This window comes from Carassius gibelio, chromosome B3, assembly GCF_023724105.1.
Source record: "Carassius gibelio isolate Cgi1373 ecotype wild population from Czech Republic chromosome B3, carGib1.2-hapl.c, whole genome shotgun sequence".
Classification (NCBI taxonomy): Eukaryota; Metazoa; Chordata; class Actinopteri; order Cypriniformes; family Cyprinidae; genus Carassius; species Carassius gibelio.
In genome coordinates, this window is record NC_068398.1 from 49,558,072 (window position 1) to 49,573,211 (window position 15,140).

Here is a 15,140-nt window from a genome sequence, read left to right on the forward strand (position 1 = left end):
GCTAAAACAAACAGAGAACAGTCTAAGCCAGGGGTGTCCAAACTCTGTCCTGGAGGGCCCCTGTCAGGTAGAGTTTCGCTCCAGCCAGCTCCATCAGACCTGCCTGCAACACACAGCTTCAGGTGTGTTTCTTTGTGCATGGATCCAAACTCGGCAGGACAAGGAACCTCCAGGATCGAGTTGGGACGCCACTGCTCTAAACCTACCGCTAGGCTTAAGTCCAACCTTACCCGTGAGATGTTTCGTCAAGCCTGTGTTGGAAGCGAGGCTCCGTTTTGCGCATGAAATGTTTGGCACTTATCTGACCGGCTAGCTCAGTCGGTAGAGCATGAGACTCTTAATCTCAGGGTCGTGGGTTCGAGCCCCACGTTGGGCGTGTCCTTTGGCTCTCTCTTGCCCCTCCCAACGGGTGTCGTTCTCTTGACCTCAATTTGCTGACGCAGGACCAGTGCTGCTGCCGTCCTGTGAGACGCTCCCAGCTTTGAATTCTTTTTTGACCGTTACCCATAGGAGCATGCACCGTCAGTCCTGTGGCGCAATAGGCTAGCACGTTCGGCTGTTAACCGAAAGGATGGTGGTTCGAGCCCACCCAGGGACGAAGGAAGCTTTTCGCAGCCATGTCGGCAAGCGCAGAATTTAGTAAACGTGTCTGCTGACGCATGCTTGGAGCAGCGTCCGTAGCCGCTTTTGAGAGTGAACAGCTTTGCGAGTCGTCTAGTGTTAAAAGAAGACAAAGGGTGCTGAGTGAATGTTTGCGTCAGCTCAAGTTTGCTGTGGCGTGTACGTGGAGTGTTGGTGTTTTGTTTTCCGGGTGGTGGAGGCCTGTGTGGTCCAGGGAGGTCCTGATCAAATCTCCCTCTTGGAGCGCCACAAAATGCCACCAAAATGGCTTTCCAATCATATGCTGTCGGAGTTTGCAAACTGTATTCACTCAGCGGGACAGAACTCCATACCTGGAATGTTTGATGAGTTGGCTGAACTAGTAGCCTTTCAGGCTGTTGGACAAGAGCTCTGCTCGTTCAATCTGTATTCCCCAGCAACAGGCGTGGCTAAAACAAACAGAGAACAGTCTAAGCCAGGGGTGTCCAAACTCTGTCATGGAGGGCCCCTGTCAGGTAGAGTTTCGCTCCAGCCAGCTCCATCAGACCTGCCTGCAACACACAGCTTCAGGTGTGTTTCTTTGTGCATGGATCCAAACTCGGCAGGACAAGGAACCTCCAGGATCGAGTTGGGACGCCACTGCTCTAAACCTACCGCTAGGCTTAAGTCCAACCTTACCCGTGAGATGTTTCGTCAAGCCTGTGTTGGAAGCGAGGCTCCGTTTTGCGCATGAAATGTTCGGCACTTATCTGACCGGCTAGCTCAGTCGGTAGAGCATGAGACTCTTAATCTCAGGGTCGTGGGTTCGAGCCCCACGTTGGGCGTGTCCTTTGGCTCTCTCTTGCCCCTCCCAACGGGTGTCGTTCTCTTGACCTCAATTTGCTGACGCAGGACCAGTGCTGCTGCCGTCCTGTGAGACGCTCCCAGCTTTGAATTCTTTTTTGACCGTTACCCATAGGAGCATGCACCGTCAGTCCTGTGGCGCAATAGGCTAGCACGTTCGGCTGTTAACCGAAAGGATGGTGGTTCGAGCCCACCCAGGGACGAAGGAAGCTTTTCGCAGCCATGTCGGCAAGCGCAGAATTTAGTAAACGTTTCTGCTGACGCATGCTTGGAGCAGCGTCCGTAGCCGCTTTTGAGAGTGAACAGCTTTGCGAGTCGTCTAGTGTTAAAAGAAGACAAAGGGTGCTGAGTGAATGTTTGCGTCAGCTCAAGTTTGCTGTGGCGTGTACGTGGAGTGTTGGTGTTTTGTTTTCCGGGTGGTGGAGGCCTGTGTGGTCCAGGGAGGTCCTGATCAAATCTCCCTCTTGGAGCGCCACAAAATGCCACCAAAATGGCTTTCCAATCATATGCTGTCGGAGTTTGCAAACTGTATTCACTCAGCGGGACAGAACTCCATACCTGGAATGTTTGATGAGTTGGCTGAACTAGTAGCCTTTCAGGCTGTTGGACAAGAGCTCTGCTCGTTCAATCTGTATTCCCCAGCAACAGGCGTGGCTAAAACAAACAGAGAACAGTCTAAGCCAGGGGTGTCCAAACTCTGTCATGGAGGGCCCCTGTCAGGTAGAGTTTCGCTCCAGCCAGCTCCATCAGACCTGCCTGCAACACACAGCTTCAGGTGTGTTTCTTTGTGCATGGATCCAAACTCGGCAGGACAAGGAACCTCCAGGATCGAGTTGGGACGCCACTGCTCTAAACCTACCGCTAGGCTTAAGTCCAACCTTACCCGTGAGATGTTTCGTCAAGCCTGTGTTGGAAGCGAGGCTCCGTTTTGCGCATGAAATGTTTGGCACTTATCAAAACAGCGGTCAGCCTTGATCTTTTGACCACCGCAGCCCGGCTAGCTCAGTCGGTAGAGCATGAGACTCTTAATCTCAGGGTCGTGGGTTCGAGCCCCACGTTGGGCGTGTCCTTTGGCTCTCTCTGGCCCCTCCCAACGGGTGTCGTTCTCTTGACCACAATTTGCTGACGCAGGACCAGTGCTGCAGCCGTCCTGTGAGACACTCCCAGCTTCGAATTCTTTTTTGACCGTTACCCATAGGAATAGCACCGTCAGTCTCTGTGGCGCAATAGGCTAGCGCGTTCGGCTGTTAACCGAAATGATGGTGGTTCGAGCCCACCCAGGGACGAAGGAAGCTTTTCGCAGCCATGTCGGCAAGCGCAGAATTTAGCATGCGTGGAGCAGCGTCCGTAGCCCCTTTTGAGAGTGAACAGCTTTGCGAGCCGTCTAGTGTTAAAAGAAGACAAAGGGTGCTGAGTGAATGTTTGCGTCAGCTCAAGTTTGCTGTGGCGTGTACACGGAGTGTTCGTGTTTTGTTTTCCGGGTGGTGGAGGCCTGTGTGGTCCAGGGAGGTCCTGATCAAATCTCCCTCTTGGAGCGCCACAAAATGCCACCAAATTGGCTTTCCAATCACATGCTGTCGGAGTTTGCAAACTGTATTCACACAGCGGGACAGAACTCCATACCTGGAACGTTTGATGAGTTGGCTGAACTAGTAGCCTTTCAGGCTGTTGGACAAGAGCTCTGCTCGTTCAATCTGTATTCCCCAGCAACAGGCGTGGCTAAAACAAACAGAGAACAGTCTAAGCCAGGGGTGTCCAAACTCTGTCCTGGAGGGCCCCTGTCAGGTAGAGTTTCGCTCCAGCCAGCTCCATCAGACCTGCCTGCAACACACAGCTTCAGGTGTGTTTCTTTGTGCATGGATCCAAACTCGGCAGGACAAGGAACCTCCAGGATCGAGTTGGGACGCCACTGCTCTAAACCTACCGCTAGGCTTAAGTCCAACCTTACCCGTGAGATGTTTCGTCAAGCCTGTGTTGGAAGCGAGGCTCCGTTTTGTGCATGAAATGTTTGGCACTTATCAAAACAGCGGTCAGCCTCGATCTTTCGACCACCGCAGCCCGGCTAGCTCAGTCGGTAGAGCATGAGACTCTTAATCTCAGGGTCGTGGGTTCGAGCCCCACGTTGGGCGTGTCCTTTGGCTCTCTCTGACCCCTCCCAACGGGTGTCGTTCTCTTGACCTCAATTTGCTGACGCAGGACCAGTGCTGCAGCCGTCCTGTGAGACGCTCCCAGCTTGGAATTCTTTTTTGACCGTTACCCATAGGAGCATGCTCCGTCAGTCTCTGTGGCGCAATAGGCTAGCGCGTTCGGCTGTTAACCGAAAGGATGGTGGTTCGAGCCCACCCAGGGACGAAGGAAGCTTTTCGCAGCCATGTCGGCAAGCGCAGAATTTAGTAAACGTGTCTGCTGACGCATGCGTGGAGCAGCGTCCGTAGCCGCTTTTGAGAGTGAACAGCTTTGCGAGTCGTCTAGTGTTAAAAGAAGACAAAGGGTGCTGAGTGAATGTTTGCGTCAGCTCAAGTTTGCTGTGGCGTGTACGTGGAGTGTTGGTGTTTTGTTTTCCGGGTGGTGGAGGCCTGTGTGGTCCAGGGAGGTCCTGATCAAATCTCCCTCTTGGAGCGCCACAAAATGCCACCAAAATGGCTTTCCAATCATATGCTGTCGGAGTTTGCAATCTGTATTCCCCAGCAACAGGCGTGGCTAAAACAATCAGAGAACAGTCTAAGCCAGGGGTGTCCAAACTCTGTCCTGGAGGGCCCCTGTCAGGTAGAGTTTCGGTCCAGCCAGCTCCATCAGACCTGCCTGCAACACACAGCTTCAGGTGTGTTTCTTTGTGCATGGATCCAAACTCGGCAGGACAAGGAACCTCCAGGATCGAGTTGGGACGCCACTGCTCTAAACCTACCGCTAGGCTTAAGTCCAACCTTACCCGTGAGATGTTTCGTCAAGCCTGTGTTGGAAGCGAGGCTCCGTTTTGTGCATGAAATGTTTGGCACTTATCAAAACAGCGGTCAGCCTTGATCTTTCGACCACCGCAGCCCGGCTAGCTCAGTCGGTAGAGCATGAGACTCTTAATCTCAGGGTTGTGGGTTCGAGCCCCACGTTGGGCGTGTCCTTTGGCTCTCTCTGGCCCCTCCCAACGGGTGTCGTTCTCTTGACCTCAATTTGCTGACGCAGGACCAGTGCTGCAGCCGTCCTGTGAGACGCTCCCAGCTTGGAATTCTTTTTTGACCGTTACCCATAGGAGCATGCTCCGTCAGTCTCTGTGGCGCAATAGGCTAGCGCGTTCGGCTGTTAACCGAAAGGATGATGGTACGAGCCCACCCTGGGACGAAGGAAGCTTTTCGCAGCCATGTCGGCAAGCGCAGAATTTAGTAAACGTGTCTGCTGACGCATGCTTGGAGCAGCGTCCGTAGCCGCTTTTGAGAGTGAACAGCTTTGCGAGTCGTCTAGTGTTAAAAGAAGACAAAGGGTGCTGAGTGAATGTTTGCGTCAGCTCAAGTTTGCTGTGGCGTGTACGTGGAGTGTTGGTGTTTTGTTTTCCGGGTGGTGGAGGCCTGTGTGGTCCAGGGAGGTCCTGATCAAATCTCCCTCTTGGAGCGCCACAAAATGCCACCAAATGCCACCAAAATGGCTTTCCAATCATATGCTGTCGGAGTTTGCAAACTGTATTCACTCAGCGGGACAGAACTCCATACCTGGAATGTTTGATGAGTTGGCTGAACTAGTAGCCTTTCAGGCTGTTGGACAAGAGCTCTGCTCGTTCAATCTGTATTCCCCAGCAACAGGCGTGGCTAAAACAAACAGAGAACAGTCTAAGCCAGGGGTGTCCAAACTCTGTCATGGAGGGCCCCTGTCAGGTAGAGTTTCGCTCCAGCCAGCTCCATCAGACCTGCCTGCAACACACAGCTTCAGGTGTGTTTCTTTGTGCATGGATCCAAACTCGGCAGGACAAGGAACCTCCAGGATCGAGTTGGGACGCCACTGCTCTAAACCTACCGCTAGGCTTAAGTCCAACCTTACCCGTGAGATGTTTCGTCAAGCCTGTGTTGGAAGCGAGGCTCCGTTTTGCGCATGAAATGTGTGGCACTTATCAAAACAGCGGTCAGCCTTGATCTTTTGACCACCGCAGCCCGGCTAGCTCAGTCGGTAGAGCATGAGACTCTTAATCTCAGGGTCGTGGGTTCGAGCCCCACGTTGGGCGTGTCCTTTGGCTCTCTCTGGCCCCTCCCAACGGGTGTCGTTCTCTTGACCACAATTTGCTGACGCAGGACCAGTGCTGCAGCCGTCCTGTGAGACACTCCCAGCTTCGAATTCTTTTTTGACCGTTACCCATAGGAGCATGCACCGTCAGTCTCTGTGGCGCAATAGGCTAGCGCGTTCGGCTGTTAACCGAAATGATGGTGGTTCGAGCCCACCCAGGGACGAAGGAAGCTTTTCGCAGCCATGTCGGCAAGCGCAGAATTTAGCATGCGTGGAGCAGCGTCCGTAGCCCCTTTTGAGAGTGAACAGCTTTGCGAGCCGTCTAGTGTTAAAAGAAGACAAAGGGTGCTGAGTGAATGTTTGCGTCAGCTCAAGTTTGCTGTGGCGTGTACACGGAGTGTTCGTGTTTTGTTTTCCGGGTGGTGGAGGCCTGTGTGGTCCAGGGAGGTCCTGATCAAATCTCCCTCTTGGAGCGCCACAAAATGCCACCAAATTGGCTTTCCAATCACATGCTGTCGGAGTTTGCAAACTGTATTCACACAGCGGGACAGAACTCCATACCTGGAACGTTTGATGAGTTGGCTGAACTAGTAGCCTTTCAGGCTGTTGGACAAGAGCTCTGCTCGTTCAATCTGTATTCCCCAGCAACAGGCGTGGCTAAAACAAACAGAGAACAGTCTAAGCCAGGGGTGTCCAAACTCTGTCCTGGAGGGCCCCTGTCAGGTAGAGTTTCGCTCCAGCCAGCTCCATCAGACCTGCCTGCAACACACAGCTTCAGGTGTGTTTCTTTGTGCATGGATCCAAACTCGGCAGGACAAGGAACCTCCAGGATCGAGTTGGGACGCCACTGCTCTAAACCTACCGCTAGGCTTAAGTCCAACCTTACCCGTGAGATGTTTCGTCAAGCCTGTGTTGGAAGCGAGGCTCCGTTTTGTGCATGAAATGTTTGGCACTTATCAAAACAGCGGTCAGCCTCGATCTTTCGACCACCGCAGCCCGGCTAGCTCAGTCGGTAGAGCATGAGACTCTTAATCTCAGGGTCGTGGGTTCGAGCCCCACGTTGGGCGTGTCCTTTGGCTCTCTCTGACCCCTCCCAACGGGTGTCGTTCTCTTGACCTCAATTTGCTGACGCAGGACCAGTGCTGCAGCCGTCCTGTGAGACGCTCCCAGCTTGGAATTCTTTTTTGACCGTTACCCATAGGAGCATGCTCCGTCAGTCTCTGTGGCGCAATAGGCTAGCGCGTTCGGCTGTTAACCGAAAGGATGGTGGTTCGAGCCCACCCAGGGACGAAGGAAGCTTTTCGCAGCCATGTCGGCAAGCGCAGAATTTAGTAAACGTGTCTGCTGACGCATGCGTGGAGCAGCGTCCGTAGCCGCTTTTGAGAGTGAACAGCTTTGCGAGCCGTCTAGTGTTAAAAGAAGACAAAGGGTGCTGAGTGAATGTTTGCGTCAGCTCAAGTTTGCTGTGGCGTGTACACGGAGTGTTCGTGTTTTGTTTTCCGGGTGGTGGAGGCCTGTGTGGTCCAGGGAGGTCCTGATCAAATCTCCCTCTTGGAGCGCCACAAAATGCCACCAAATTGGCTTTCCAATCACATGCTGTCGGAGTTTGCAAACTGTATTCACACAGCGGGACAGAACTCCATACCTGGAACGTTTGATGAGTTGGCTGAACTAGTAGCCTTTCAGGCTGTTGGACAAGAGCTCTGCTCGTTCAATCTGTATTCCCCAGCAACAGGCGTGGCTAAAACAAACAGAGAACAGTCTAAGCCAGGGGTGTCCAAACTCTGTCCTGGAGGGCCCCTGTCAGGTAGAGTTTCGCTCCAGCCAGCTCCATCAGACCTGCCTGCAACACACAGCTTCAGGTGTGTTTCTTTGTGCATGGATCCAAACTCGGCAGGACAAGGAACCTCCAGGATCGAGTTGGGACGCCACTGCTCTAAACCTACCGCTAGGCTTAAGTCCAACCTTACCCGTGAGATGTTTCGTCAAGCCTGTGTTGGAAGCGAGGCTCCGTTTTGCGCATGAAATGTTTGGCACTTATCAAAACAGCGGTCAGCCTTGATCTTTCGACCACCGCAGCCCGGCTAGCTCAGTCGGTAGAGCATGAGACTCTTAATCTCAGGGTCGTGGGTTCGAGCCCCACGTTGGGCGTGTCCTTTGGCTCTCTCTGGCCCCTCCCAACGGGTGTCGTTCTCTTGATCTCAATTTGCTGACGCAGGACCAGTGCTGCTGCCGTCCTGTGAGACGCTCCCAGCTTTGAATTCTTTTTTGACCGTTACCCATAGGAGCATGCACCGTCAGTCTCTGTGGCGCAATAGGCTAGCGCGTTCGGCTGTTAACCGAAAGGATGGTGGTTCGAGCCCACCCAGGGACGAAGGAAGCTTTTCGCAGCCATGTCGGCAAGCGCAGAATTTAGTAAACGTGTCTGCTGACGCATGCGTGGAGCAGCATCCGTAGCCCCTTTTGAGAGTGAACAGCTTTGCGAGACGTATAGTGTTAAAAGAAGACAAAGGGTGCTGAGTGAATGTTTGCGTCAGCTCAAGTTTGCTGTGGCGTGTACACGGAGTGTTCGTGTTTTGTTTTCCGGGTGGTGGAGGCCTGTGTGGTCCAGGGAGGTCCTGATCAAATCTCCCTCTTGGAGCGCCACAAAATGCCACCAAATTGGCTTTCCAATCACATGCTGTCGGAGTTTGCAAACTGTATTCACACAGCGGGACAGAACTCCATACCTGGAACGTTTGATGAGTTGGCTGAACTAGTAGCCTTTCAGGCTGTTGGACAAGAGCTCTGCTCGTTCAATCTGTATTCCCCAGCAACAGGCGTGGCTAAAACAAACAGAGAACAGTCTAAGCCAGGGGTGTCCAAACTCTGTCCTGGAGGGCCCCTGTCAGGTAGAGTTTCGCTCCAGCCAGCTCCATCAGACCTGCCTGCAACACACAGCTTCAGGTGTGTTTCTTTGTGCATGGATCCAAACTCGGCAGGACAAGGAACCTCCAGGATCGAGTTGGGACGCCACTGCTCTAAACCTACCGCTAGGCTTAAGTCCAACCTTACCCGTGAGATGTTTCGTCAAGCCTGTGTTGGAAGCGAGGCTCCGTTTTGCACATGAAATGTTTGGCACTTATCAAAACAGCGGTCAGCCTTGATCTTTCGACCACCGCAGCCCGGCTAGCTCAGTCGGTAGAGCATGAGACTCTTAATCTCAGGGTCGTGGGTTCGAGCCCCACGTTGGGCGTGTCCTTTGGCTCTCTCTGGCCCCTCCCAACGGGTGTCGTTCTCTTGACCTCAATTTGCTGACGCAGGACCAGTGCTGCTGCCGTCCTGTGAGACGCTCCCAGCTTTGAATTCTTTTTTGACCGTTACCCATAGGAGCATGCACCGTCAGTCTCTGTGGCGCAATAGGCTAGCGCGTTCGGCTGTTAACCGAAAGGATGGTGGTTCGAGCCCACCCAGGGACGAAGGAAGCTTTTCGCAGCCATGTCGGCAAGCGCAGAATTTAGTAAACGTGTCTGCTGACGCATGCGTGGAGCAGCGTCCGTAGCCACTTTTGAGAGTGAACAGCTTTGCGAGTCGTCTAGTGTTAAAAGAAGACAACGTTTGATGAGTTGGCTGAACTAGTAGCCTTTCAGGCTGTTGGACAAGAGCTCTGCTCGTTCAATCTGTATTCCCCAGCAACAGGCGTGGCTAAAACAAACAGAGAACAGTCTAAGCCAGGGGTGTCCAAACTCTGTCCTGGAGGGCCCCTGTCAGGTAGAGTTTCGCTCCAGCCAGCTCCATCAGACCTGCCTGCAACACACAGCTTCAGGTGTGTTTCTTTGTGCATGGATCCAAACTCGGCAGGACAAGGAACCTCCAGGATCGAGTTGGGACGCCACTGCTCTAAACCTACCGCTAGGCTTAAGTCCAACCTTACCCGTGAGATGTTTCGTCAAGCCTGTGTTGGAGGCGAGGCTCCGTTTTGCGCATGAAATGTTTGGCACTTATCAAAACAGCGGTCAGCCTTGATCTTTCGACCACCGCAGCCCGGCTAGCTCAGTCGGTAGAGCATGAGACTCTTAATCTCTGGGTCGTGGGTTCGAGCCCCACGTTGGGCGTGTCCTTTAGCTCTCTCTTGCCCCTCCCAACGGGTGTCGTTCTCTTGACCTCAATTTGCTGACGCAGGACCAGTGCTGCTGCCGTCCTGTGAGACGCTCCCAGCTTTGAATTCTTTTTTGACCGTTACCCATAGGAATAGCACCGTCAGTCTCTGTGGCGCAATAGGCTAGCGCGTTCGGCTGTTAACCGAAATGATGGTGGTTCGAGCCCACCCAGGGACGAAGGAAGCTTTTCGCAGCCATGTCGGCAAGCGCAGAATTTAGCATGCGTGGAGCAGCGTCCGTAGCCCCTTTTGAGAGTGAACAGCTTTGCGAGCCGTCTAGTGTTAAAAGAAGACAAAGGGTGCTGAGTGAATGTTTGCGTCAGCTCAAGTTTGCTGTGGCGTGTACACGGAGTGTTCGTGTTTTGTTTTCCGGGTGGTGGAGGCCTGTGTGGTCCAGGGAGGTCCTGATCAAATCTCCCTCTTGGAGCGCCACAAAATGCCACCAAATTGGCTTTCCAATCACATGCTGTCGGAGTTTGCAAACTGTATTCACACAGCGGGACAGAACTCCATACCTGGAACGTTTGATGAGTTGGCTGAACTAGTAGCCTTTCAGGCTGTTGGACAAGAGCTCTGCTCGTTCAATCTGTATTCCCCAGCAACAGGCGTGGCTAAAACAAACAGAGAACAGTCTAAGCCAGGGGTGTCCAAACTCTGTCCTGGAGGGCCCCTGTCAGGTAGAGTTTCGCTCCAGCCAGCTCCATCAGACCTGCCTGCAACACACAGCTTCAGGTGTGTTTCTTTGTGCATGGATCCAAACTCGGCAGGACAAGGAACCTCCAGGATCGAGTTGGGACGCCACTGCTCTAAACCTACCGCTAGGCTTAAGTCCAACCTTACCCGTGAGATGTTTCGTCAAGCCTGTGTTGGAAGCGAGGCTCCGTTTTGTGCATGAAATGTTTGGCACTTATCAAAACAGCGGTCAGCCTCGATCTTTCGACCACCGCAGCCCGGCTAGCTCAGTCGGTAGAGCATGAGACTCTTAATCTCAGGGTCGTGGGTTCGAGCCCCACGTTGGGCGTGTCCTTTGGCTCTCTCTGACCCCTCCCAACGGGTGTCGTTCTCTTGACCTCAATTTGCTGACGCAGGACCAGTGCTGCAGCCGTCCTGTGAGACGCTCCCAGCTTGGAATTCTTTTTTGACCGTTACCCATAGGAGCATGCTCCGTCAGTCTCTGTGGCGCAATAGGCTAGCGCGTTCGGCTGTTAACCGAAAGGATGGTGGTTCGAGCCCACCCAGGGACGAAGGAAGCTTTTCGCAGCCATGTCGGCAAGCGCAGAATTTAGTAAACGTGTCTGCTGACGCATGCGTGGAGCAGCGTCCGTAGCCGCTTTTGAGAGTGAACAGCTTTGCGAGTCGTCTAGTGTTAAAAGAAGACAAAGGGTGCTGAGTGAATGTTTGCGTCAGCTCAAGTTTGCTGTGGCGTGTACGTGGAGTGTTGGTGTTTTGTTTTCCGGGTGGTGGAGGCCTGTGTGGTCCAGGGAGGTCCTGATCAAATCTCCCTCTTGGAGCGCCACAAAATGCCACCAAAATGGCTTTCCAATCATATGCTGTCGGAGTTTGCAATCTGTATTCCCCAGCAACAGGCGTGGCTAAAACAAACAGAGAACAGTCTAAGCCAGGGGTGTCCAAACTCTGTCCTGGAGGGCCCCTGTCAGGTAGAGTTTCGGTCCAGCCAGCTCCATCAGACCTGCCTGCAACACACAGCTTCAGGTGTGTTTCTTTGTGCATGGATCCAAACTCGGCAGGACAAGGAACCTCCAGGATCGAGTTGGGACGCCACTGCTCTAAACCTACCGCTAGGCTTGAGTCCAACCTTACCCGTGAGATGTTTCGTCAAGCCTGTGTTGGAAGCGAGGCTCCGTTTTGTGCATGAAATGTTTGGCACTTATCAAAACAGCGGTCAGCCTTGATCTTTCGACCACCGCAGCCCGGCTAGCTCAGTCGGTAGAGCATGAGACTCTTAATCTCAGGGTTGTGGGTTCGAGCCCCACGTTGGGCGTGTCCTTTGGCTCTCTCTGGCCCCTCCCAACGGGTGTCGTTCTCTTGACCTCAATTTGCTGACGCAGGACCAGTGCTGCAGCCGTCCTGTGAGACGCTCCCAGCTTGGAATTCTTTTTTGACCGTTACCCATAGGAGCATGCTCCGTCAGTCTCTGTGGCGCAATAGGCTAGCGCGTTCGGCTGTTAACCGAAAGGATGATGGTACGAGCCCACCCTGGGACGAAGGAAGCTTTTCGCAGCCATGTCGGCAAGCGCAGAATTTAGTAAACGTGTCTGCTGACGCATGCTTGGAGCAGCGTCCGTAGCCGCTTTTGAGAGTGAACAGCTTTGCGAGTCGTCTAGTGTTAAAAGAAGACAAAGGGTGCTGAGTGAATGTTTGCGTCAGCTCAAGTTTGCTGTGGCGTGTACGTGGAGTGTTGGTGTTTTGTTTTCCGGGTGGTGGAGGCCTGTGTGGTCCAGGGAGGTCCTGATCAAATCTCCCTCTTGGAGCGCCACAAAATGCCACCAAATGCCACCAAAATGGCTTTCCAATCATATGCTGTCGGAGTTTGCAAACTGTATTCACTCAGCGGGACAGAACTCCATACCTGGAATGTTTGATGAGTTGGCTGAACTAGTAGCCTTTCAGGCTGTTGGACAAGAGCTCTGCTCGTTCAATCTGTATTCCCCAGCAACAGGCGTGGCTAAAACAAACAGAGAACAGTCTAAGCCAGGGGTGTCCAAACTCTGTCATGGAGGGCCCCTGTCAGGTAGAGTTTCGCTCCAGCCAGCTCCATCAGACCTGCCTGCAACACACAGCTTCAGGTGTGTTTCTTTGTGCATGGATCCAAACTCGGCAGGACAAGGAACCTCCAGGATCGAGTTGGGACGCCACTGCTCTAAACCTACCGCTAGGCTTAAGTCCAACCTTACCCGTGAGATGTTTCGTCAAGCCTGTGTTGGAAGCGAGGCTCCGTTTTGCGCATGAAATGTTTGGCACTTATCAAAACAGCGGTCAGCCTTGATCTTTTGACCACCGCAGCCCGGCTAGCTCAGTCGGTAGAGCATGAGACTCTTAATCTCAGGGTCGTGGGTTCGAGCCCCACGTTGGGCGTGTCCTTTGGCTCTCTCTGGCCCCTCCCAACGGGTGTCGTTCTCTTGACCACAATTTGCTGACGCAGGACCAGTGCTGCAGCCGTCCTGTGAGACACTCCCAGCTTCGAATTCTTTTTTGACCGTTACCCATAGGTGATTGCACCGTCAGTCTCTGTGGCGCAATAGGCTAGCGCGTTCGGCTGTTAACCGAAATGATGGTGGTTCGAGCCCACCCAGGGACGAAGGAAGCTTTTCGCAGCCATGTCGGCAAGCGCAGAATTTAGCATGCGTGGAGCAGCGTCCGTAGCCCCTTTTGAGAGTGAACAGCTTTGCGAGCCGTCTAGTGTTAAAAGAAGACAAAGGGTGCTGAGTGAATGTTTGCGTCAGCTCAAGTTTGCTGTGGCGTGTACACGGAGTGTTCGTGTTTTGTTTTCCGGGTGGTGGAGGCCTGTGTGGTCCAGGGAGGTCCTGATCAAATCTCCCTCTTGGAGCGCCACAAAATGCCACCAAATTGGCTTTCCAATCACATGCTGTCGGAGTTTGCAAACTGTATTCACACAGCGGGACAGAACTCCATACCTGGAACGTTTGATGAGTTGGCTGAACTAGTAGCCTTTCAGGCTGTTGGACAAGAGCTCTGCTCGTTCAATCTGTATTCCCCAGCAACAGGCGTGGCTAAAACAAACAGAGAACAGTCTAAGCCAGGGGTGTCCAAACTCTGTCCTGGAGGGCCCCTGTCAGGTAGAGTTTCGCTCCAGCCAGCTCCATCAGACCTGCCTGCAACACACAGCTTCAGGTGTGTTTCTTTGTGCATGGATCCAAACTCGGCAGGACAAGGAACCTCCAGGATCGAGTTGGGACGCCACTGCTCTAAACCTACCGCTAGGCTTAAGTCCAACCTTACCCGTGAGATGTTTCGTCAAGCCTGTGTTGGAAGCGAGGCTCCGTTTTGTGCATGAAATGTTTGGCACTTATCAAAACAGCGGTCAGCCTCGATCTTTCGACCACCGCAGCCCGGCTAGCTCAGTCGGTAGAGCATGAGACTCTTAATCTCAGGGTCGTGGGTTCGAGCCCCACGTTGGGCGTGTCCTTTGGCTCTCTCTGACCCCTCCCAACGGGTGTCGTTCTCTTGACCTCAATTTGCTGACGCAGGACCAGTGCTGCAGCCGTCCTGTGAGACGCTCCCAGCTTGGAATTCTTTTTTGACCGTTACCCATAGGAGCATGCTCCGTCAGTCTCTGTGGCGCAATAGGCTAGCGCGTTCGGCTGTTAACCGAAAGGATGGTGGTTCGAGCCCACCCAGGGACGAAGGAAGCTTTTCGCAGCCATGTCGGCAAGCGCAGAATTTAGTAAACGTGTCTGCTGACGCATGCGTGGAGCAGCGTCCGTAGCCGCTTTTGAGAGTGAACAGCTTTGCGAGCCGTCTAGTGTTAAAAGAAGACAAAGGGTGCTGAGTGAATGTTTGCGTCAGCTCAAGTTTGCTGTGGCGTGTACACGGAGTGTTCGTGTTTTGTTTTCCGGGTGGTGGAGGCCTGTGTGGTCCAGGGAGGTCCTGATCAAATCTCCCTCTTGGAGCGCCACAAAATGCCACCAAATTGGCTTTCCAATCACATGCTGTCGGAGTTTGCAAACTGTATTCACACAGCGGGACAGAACTCCATACCTGGAACGTTTGATGAGTTGGCTGAACTAGTAGCCTTTCAGGCTGTTGGACAAGAGCTCTGCTCGTTCAATCTGTATTCCCCAGCAACAGGCGTGGCTAAAACAAACAGAGAACAGTCTAAGCCAGGGGTGTCCAAACTCTGTCCTGGAGGGCCCCTGTCAGGTAGAGTTTCGCTCCAGCCAGCTCCATCAGACCTGCCTGCAACACACAGCTTCAGGTGTGTTTCTTTGTGCATGGATCCAAACTCGGCAGGACAAGGAACCTCCAGGATCGAGTTGGGACGCCACTGCTCTAAACCTACCGCTAGGCTTAAGTCCAACCTTACCCGTGAGATGTTTCGTCAAGCCTGTGTTGGAAGCGAGGCTCCGTTTTGCGCATGAAATGTTTGGCACTTATCAAAACAGCGGTCAGCCTTGATCTTTCGACCACCGCAGCCCGGCTAGCTCAGTCGGTAGAGCATGAGACTCTTAATCTCAGGGTCGTGGGTTCGAGCCCCACGTTGGGCGTGTCCTTTGGCTCTCTCTGGCCCCTCCCAACGGGTGTCGTTCTCTTGATCTCAATTTGCTGACGCAGGACCAGTGCTGCTGCCGTCCTGTGAGACGCTCCCAGCTTTGAA

The 15,140-nt window shown here is 53.3% G+C and overlaps 27 non-coding genes across 27 annotated transcripts; all 27 read left to right on the plus strand.

Annotated features, from left to right (window-relative positions):
* The first annotated feature begins 303 nt into the window (after positions 1-303).
* On the plus strand, positions 304-376 carry trnak-cuu (transfer RNA lysine (anticodon CUU)). The gene has a single exon. It is a non-coding gene; the product is annotated as a tRNA-Lys (tRNA).
* A 145-nt stretch (positions 377-521) lies between these two features.
* On the plus strand, positions 522-598 carry trnan-guu (transfer RNA asparagine (anticodon GUU)). Its single transcript has one exon. It is a non-coding gene; the product is annotated as a tRNA-Asn (tRNA).
* Positions 599-1,351: 753 nt separating this feature from the next.
* Positions 1,352-1,424, plus strand: trnak-cuu (transfer RNA lysine (anticodon CUU)). The gene has a single exon. It is a non-coding gene; the product is annotated as a tRNA-Lys (tRNA).
* A 145-nt stretch (positions 1,425-1,569) lies between these two features.
* Positions 1,570-1,646, plus strand: trnan-guu (transfer RNA asparagine (anticodon GUU)). The gene has a single exon. It is a non-coding gene; the product is annotated as a tRNA-Asn (tRNA).
* Positions 1,647-2,434: 788 nt separating this feature from the next.
* Positions 2,435-2,507, plus strand: trnak-cuu (transfer RNA lysine (anticodon CUU)). The gene has a single exon. It is a non-coding gene; the product is annotated as a tRNA-Lys (tRNA).
* A 148-nt stretch (positions 2,508-2,655) lies between these two features.
* Positions 2,656-2,729, plus strand: trnan-guu (transfer RNA asparagine (anticodon GUU)). Its single transcript has one exon. It is a non-coding gene; the product is annotated as a tRNA-Asn (tRNA).
* Positions 2,730-3,499: 770 nt separating this feature from the next.
* trnak-cuu (transfer RNA lysine (anticodon CUU)) lies at positions 3,500-3,572 on the plus strand. Its single transcript has one exon. It is a non-coding gene; the product is annotated as a tRNA-Lys (tRNA).
* A 149-nt stretch (positions 3,573-3,721) lies between these two features.
* On the plus strand, positions 3,722-3,795 carry trnan-guu (transfer RNA asparagine (anticodon GUU)). The gene has a single exon. It is a non-coding gene; the product is annotated as a tRNA-Asn (tRNA).
* A 685-nt stretch (positions 3,796-4,480) lies between these two features.
* trnak-cuu (transfer RNA lysine (anticodon CUU)) lies at positions 4,481-4,553 on the plus strand. Its single transcript has one exon. It is a non-coding gene; the product is annotated as a tRNA-Lys (tRNA).
* A 1,021-nt stretch (positions 4,554-5,574) lies between these two features.
* On the plus strand, positions 5,575-5,647 carry trnak-cuu (transfer RNA lysine (anticodon CUU)). Its single transcript has one exon. It is a non-coding gene; the product is annotated as a tRNA-Lys (tRNA).
* A 149-nt stretch (positions 5,648-5,796) lies between these two features.
* Positions 5,797-5,870, plus strand: trnan-guu (transfer RNA asparagine (anticodon GUU)). The gene has a single exon. It is a non-coding gene; the product is annotated as a tRNA-Asn (tRNA).
* A 770-nt stretch (positions 5,871-6,640) lies between these two features.
* On the plus strand, positions 6,641-6,713 carry trnak-cuu (transfer RNA lysine (anticodon CUU)). The gene has a single exon. It is a non-coding gene; the product is annotated as a tRNA-Lys (tRNA).
* Positions 6,714-6,862: 149 nt separating this feature from the next.
* On the plus strand, positions 6,863-6,936 carry trnan-guu (transfer RNA asparagine (anticodon GUU)). The gene has a single exon. It is a non-coding gene; the product is annotated as a tRNA-Asn (tRNA).
* A 788-nt stretch (positions 6,937-7,724) lies between these two features.
* On the plus strand, positions 7,725-7,797 carry trnak-cuu (transfer RNA lysine (anticodon CUU)). The gene has a single exon. It is a non-coding gene; the product is annotated as a tRNA-Lys (tRNA).
* A 149-nt stretch (positions 7,798-7,946) lies between these two features.
* trnan-guu (transfer RNA asparagine (anticodon GUU)) lies at positions 7,947-8,020 on the plus strand. The gene has a single exon. It is a non-coding gene; the product is annotated as a tRNA-Asn (tRNA).
* Positions 8,021-8,808: 788 nt separating this feature from the next.
* Positions 8,809-8,881, plus strand: trnak-cuu (transfer RNA lysine (anticodon CUU)). The gene has a single exon. It is a non-coding gene; the product is annotated as a tRNA-Lys (tRNA).
* A 149-nt stretch (positions 8,882-9,030) lies between these two features.
* Positions 9,031-9,104, plus strand: trnan-guu (transfer RNA asparagine (anticodon GUU)). Its single transcript has one exon. It is a non-coding gene; the product is annotated as a tRNA-Asn (tRNA).
* A 563-nt stretch (positions 9,105-9,667) lies between these two features.
* Positions 9,668-9,740, plus strand: trnak-cuu (transfer RNA lysine (anticodon CUU)). The gene has a single exon. It is a non-coding gene; the product is annotated as a tRNA-Lys (tRNA).
* A 148-nt stretch (positions 9,741-9,888) lies between these two features.
* On the plus strand, positions 9,889-9,962 carry trnan-guu (transfer RNA asparagine (anticodon GUU)). Its single transcript has one exon. It is a non-coding gene; the product is annotated as a tRNA-Asn (tRNA).
* A 770-nt stretch (positions 9,963-10,732) lies between these two features.
* Positions 10,733-10,805, plus strand: trnak-cuu (transfer RNA lysine (anticodon CUU)). Its single transcript has one exon. It is a non-coding gene; the product is annotated as a tRNA-Lys (tRNA).
* A 149-nt stretch (positions 10,806-10,954) lies between these two features.
* On the plus strand, positions 10,955-11,028 carry trnan-guu (transfer RNA asparagine (anticodon GUU)). Its single transcript has one exon. It is a non-coding gene; the product is annotated as a tRNA-Asn (tRNA).
* A 685-nt stretch (positions 11,029-11,713) lies between these two features.
* trnak-cuu (transfer RNA lysine (anticodon CUU)) lies at positions 11,714-11,786 on the plus strand. The gene has a single exon. It is a non-coding gene; the product is annotated as a tRNA-Lys (tRNA).
* Positions 11,787-12,807: 1,021 nt separating this feature from the next.
* On the plus strand, positions 12,808-12,880 carry trnak-cuu (transfer RNA lysine (anticodon CUU)). Its single transcript has one exon. It is a non-coding gene; the product is annotated as a tRNA-Lys (tRNA).
* Positions 12,881-13,029: 149 nt separating this feature from the next.
* Positions 13,030-13,103, plus strand: trnan-guu (transfer RNA asparagine (anticodon GUU)). The gene has a single exon. It is a non-coding gene; the product is annotated as a tRNA-Asn (tRNA).
* Positions 13,104-13,873: 770 nt separating this feature from the next.
* Positions 13,874-13,946, plus strand: trnak-cuu (transfer RNA lysine (anticodon CUU)). Its single transcript has one exon. It is a non-coding gene; the product is annotated as a tRNA-Lys (tRNA).
* A 149-nt stretch (positions 13,947-14,095) lies between these two features.
* Positions 14,096-14,169, plus strand: trnan-guu (transfer RNA asparagine (anticodon GUU)). The gene has a single exon. It is a non-coding gene; the product is annotated as a tRNA-Asn (tRNA).
* Positions 14,170-14,957: 788 nt separating this feature from the next.
* trnak-cuu (transfer RNA lysine (anticodon CUU)) lies at positions 14,958-15,030 on the plus strand. Its single transcript has one exon. It is a non-coding gene; the product is annotated as a tRNA-Lys (tRNA).
* Positions 15,031-15,140: the final 110 nt, after the last annotated feature.